Genomic DNA, 4760 nt, shown 5'->3' with positions numbered 1-4760 from the left:
TAGAAACTTTGCATATTTAGGTACCTGTTGAATAACATCAAAAAGAGGAACAGTTACCTCAACTTTTTTGAATATCTCTACTATTTTAGGATCGGGTTCCAGCTACTTCCTGGGCTTCCTTGCAAGTTGAGGAAATGGAAGGGAAAGGTGTTTTCTGCAGCGTCTACGCCTTTTGGTGCTTCCTCCTGTGGTTGGGCTTCTTCTGTTTCAGCTATGTCCTCTATGTCCTCTTCCTCTTCAACATCTTCTATTTCTACTACCTCTTCAGCTGTGGCGTATTCTGGTGGGCTTGGCTCCTCCTGATTCCTCTCCTGCAGTGTGGTTCTAGACCTTAGGGTGATGGCATTAATGCCTCCCTTTGGATTGGGTAATGGTTGAGAGGGAATTCCAGTAGAGCTCAAAGGTTGGTTACTGGGGTTATTCATTGATCCAATCTGTGAGGCGAGAGCTTGTACAGCAGAGGTCAGACCATTTAGAGTGGCACTAAGGTTGTTTTCCATGGCCTGTTGTATCCTATCAATAGATTGTAGTAACTCATCATTAGGAGATGAAGAAGGATAAGTGATTTGAGAGGTTTGCTGTTGGGTATTCTGTGGTCCTTGGGATTGCCTCAGGTGAGGTGCTCTATAAGGTTGGTTCTACTGCCTATTGTTGTTATTATTCCACCTCTGATTTCCCTGATTGTCTCTGCCTCCTCTGTTATTATTGTCCTTCCAATTCTGGTTAGAATTGTCCTGCCATCCATGGTTATGATTTCCACCTTGATTGTACCCCTGGTTGGGGCGGTCATAGAAGTTATGAGTGGATGCCACCATGTTGTCTTCCTGTTGGAGCTGTGGGCATTCATCAGTATAATGGCTATAATCAGCACAAATTCCACAAACTCTCTGTGGGACTAACTGTTGGCTTTGTTGTGGTGGAGGAGGTTGAGCTTGCTGAACTTGTTGTTGATTCAATTGCATCTGCTTCAGCAAGTTGGTCATTTCACAGATACTCTGAGCTAGAGCAGCAGTCTCTCTGCTAGAGGATACTTCTACAACGACTTTTGAATGGCCTTGTTTCTGCCTGTGGTTCCTAGTAGATTCAGCTAAGTCGCTGATCAATTGCCATGCCTCATCAGTGGTCTTGTACTTCTTCATAGACCCATTGCTAGCACTTTCCAATGTGGTCTTATCTTGGGGCCTCATGCCCTGTGTGATATAGTTGAGTAACACTATCTTGTCAATCATGTGGTGGGGGCATGCTTCCAGAAGATTATTGAAGCGCTCCCAGTATTCAAAGAGAGTCTCGTTGTCATCTTGAACAATCGTGGAAATGTCTTTCCTCAGTTTATCAGTAACTTCAGATGGAAAGAATTTTTCCAAAAATTCTTTTCTGAGTGTATCCCAGTTGGATACATTTGCTAGGGGTTGAGTGTAGTACCACTCTCTTGCTTTTCCCTCAAGAAAAAACGGGAAAGCTTTCAGCAAAATTGAAGTTTCATCTGCACCATCACGCCTGACAGTAGAACAGGCTGCTTGGAAATCTCTCAGGTGCTTGATAGGCTCTTGAGCAGGTAAGCCATGAAACTTGGGCATCAAATTGAGCAGTGCGGTCTTTATTTCAAAATCTGTAGCCACCACTGGGTGATGCGCTTGAAACGGTTGCATTGTAAAATCAGGGGCTCCTTCCTCCTGGATAGTAATTCTCCTAGGTTCTGCCATGTCGTCTGCATGTGAATCAACCGAATTAGTAGAACGGGGGCTGGTTTCTTCTTCAACTGACGTTTCAGATCCGCCCTCACAGAGGACTAACCGACGCCGAGCTCGCCTTATTCGTGAAATAGTCCTTTCAATTTCAGGATCAAATATTGGCAAGCTTGGATCAGGAAGTGAACGCGTCATTTGACGAAAGAAACATGCAGCTCATAGTAACAAAATAAAATAAAATGCAAAAAAATAAATTCTAATTAATAACTTTAGCACTCTATTGCAACTCCCCGGCAACGGCGCCAAAAATTGATGGTAGCAGAAATTGGCGAATTAAAAATTGTTAATATATATATATATATATATATATATATATATATATATATATATATATATATATATGTTGCAAGTATAGTTCTTAACTTGCCAGAAATCTACTTATCAATTTAGAAAGGTGTCACAGAAATTTAAAATTAAAATACTGGGAGTATGAATCCCAGGTCGTCTCCCAACGAATTGTAGAAAAGTGTGCTATTTTATTAATCAGATGTTTTCAAAAAGGTTTGAGTTGAGTAAACAGGGAAATAAATTGGAGAATTTGAATAATGTAAATAAAAGCCTTGACTGGGAGTTGATTAGTTGGAATCCCTATTATTGTTGGATTGCTCTCAGGATTAATTGACAATTAAAGGTTGTCTTGTTTAGTTATCCTTTACTAGGTAAGGGAAAGTCAAACAAGTTGGAATGCTACGTCTGTTCAAAAGTTGCAATCTACTTAATTAAAAGGGATTGGTATTAGTGACTAGAAGGCAATCCAACCATAAACCCAATTACAATCTGTCTTTTAAGCTTTCCAACTCAAGGGTTCCTTTCAATCAACTCCCCATCAAGTTAGGGAACAACTCGGTCATTGTGAATGTAAATTTCATAGCATATAAAAAGGAATTAAAGAAAGACATTGTAAATAAAAATCAAAATAGTCAATTAAAAATAAAAGTGATCCTTGTATTAAATAATTCTAAAAATATTCCAATGGTAAAATTAAACAAAGCAAAGGACATGGAAGAGTAAAGCCAAGTAAAGAAAACGAACTAGAATGACGAAGTCTTGATGAGGTAATAGCTCTTCTCAATATCCCAATTCAAAAGCAAGAGAAAATTAAAATCCTAAGAACTATGAATGTGTAGAGAGAAAACCTAGGGGAGGAGTAGAAACTAGATCTAAAACTAAAACTCTGTAGAATGAATGTTGTTGTTGGTTTCTGCATGTTCTCTGGCTCTAGTCTGCTGTTCTGGGCCAAAAACTGGGTCAAAATAGGGTCCAAAATCGACCCCAGCGAATTCTGCAGATTATGCAGATCGAGCATGTCACGCGATCGCGTCCTCCATGCGGACGCGTCATTCGCGTTTTTCCCTGCCACGCGATCGCGTCGTCCACGCCTCCGCGTCGCTTGTGCTTTTCCATTCCGCGCGGTCGCATGCGCCATACGGCCGCGTCACTGCGATTTCTCCTCTTCCCCGCGGTCGTGTGAGCGATGCGGCCACGTCACTTCTCGCTGGTTATCTCCTCAATTTCTTGTGTTCCTTCCATTTTTGCTAGCTTCCTTTCCTATCTCCAACTCATTCATGCCCTATAAATCCTGAAACGCTTGACACACAGATCACGGCATTGAATGGAATAAAAGAGAATTAAAATGCATAATTAAAAGTCCCTAGGAAGTAGTTTTCAATCATGTAATAATTTCAGGAAGGAAATATAAATGCATGCTAAATTAATGAATAAGTGGGTAAGGATCATGATAAAACCACACAATTAAACACAATATAAACCATAAAATAGTGGTTTATCAGTCATGGTGCTGCCTTGGTGAGTTTCCAATGTAGTTGGCTTGTTCCTGATCACCCTCTGCCTCTTCATTCACTCCTTCTTAAGTTGCTACTGAAGTGGTGATTGCTGCTACTTGATTCCTCTCCATCTTCTTGGTGAGGTTAGCTAATTGCTTGGTAATCATCTTATTTTGAGCTAGCAGTGCATCCACGTTGTTCAGCTCCATCACTCCTCTAGTGTTGCCTCTATCAGAAGCATAGAAATAGTCATTCTTAGCTACAGTCTCAATGACATCTATGGCTTCTTCAATGGTCTTCTTCTTGTTCAGAGATCCCCCGGATGAGTGGTCTACTGCCTTCTTTGATTCATATGAAAGACCTTCATAGAAAATGTGCAACTGCACCCATTCATTGAACATATCTGGCGGGCATCTTCTTGTCAGGTCCTTAAACCTCTCCCATGCTTCATATAGAGTCTCACCATCTTGCTGCCTAAAGGTTTGTACCTCAGCTCTCAACCTGTTGATCCGTTGAGGAGGATAGAATCTTGCCAAGAATTTGTTCACCACATCTTCCCAGGTTGCTAAACTCTCCTTTGGAAAGGATTCCAGCCATTTAGATGCTTTGTCCTTGAGTGAAAAAGGGAACAGAAGTAGTCTATAAGTGTCAAGATGTACACCATTAGACTTCACAGTATCGCATATCCTCAGGAAGGTGGTTAGATGTTGATTGGGGTCTTCTTGGACACTTCCTCCGAATGAACAATTGTTCTGAATAAGGGTGATGAGCTGTGGCTTTAGTTCAAACTTGTTGGCATGTATGGTTGGCCGTTGGATGCTACTTCCACAGTTTCCTGGGTTTGGATTGATGTAAGAACCCAGAACTCTTCTCTCTTGCCCAGCCTGATGTGCTGGACCTTCTCGGCCATGGTTGTGAGCCTCTTCTTCATGATAGTTCTCCATATTCTCATCCATATCTGGTTCAAAGTACTCCTCCTCTTCCTCAGCACCAACTACTCTCTTTCCTCTTGCTTCCCTCCTTAATCTAAGGAAGGTCCTCTCAGGTTCAGAATCAAAGGAAGTTGAAGCCCCGCTTCTTCTACCTGTCATACAACCAACAAGGCAAAAGCAAGAAAGATAGATGCAGATAGTAATTTCTACAGAAATGTTGTTAGTGTGAGTGATGTAATATATCAAACAGTTAGTGGGTTGGTGACTGAATTGTAAACAACTAAGAAAAATGGGTA

At 41.2% G+C, this 4760-nt stretch overlaps 1 non-coding gene across 1 annotated transcript; it reads left to right on the top strand.

The window, feature by feature from the left end:
• The first annotated feature begins 3928 nt into the window (after positions 1-3928).
• On the top strand, positions 3929-4035 carry LOC112780342 (small nucleolar RNA R71). The gene has a single exon (XR_003191185.1). It is a non-coding gene; the product is annotated as a small nucleolar RNA R71 (small nucleolar RNA).
• Positions 4036-4760: the final 725 nt, after the last annotated feature.

Source organism: Arachis hypogaea, chromosome 19 (assembly GCF_003086295.3).
Source record: "Arachis hypogaea cultivar Tifrunner chromosome 19, arahy.Tifrunner.gnm2.J5K5, whole genome shotgun sequence".
NCBI classification, from domain to species: Eukaryota; Viridiplantae; Streptophyta; class Magnoliopsida; order Fabales; family Fabaceae; genus Arachis; species Arachis hypogaea.
Note: the sequence above shows the minus strand (reverse complement) of the source record. Positions and strands in the feature narration are given on the sequence as shown.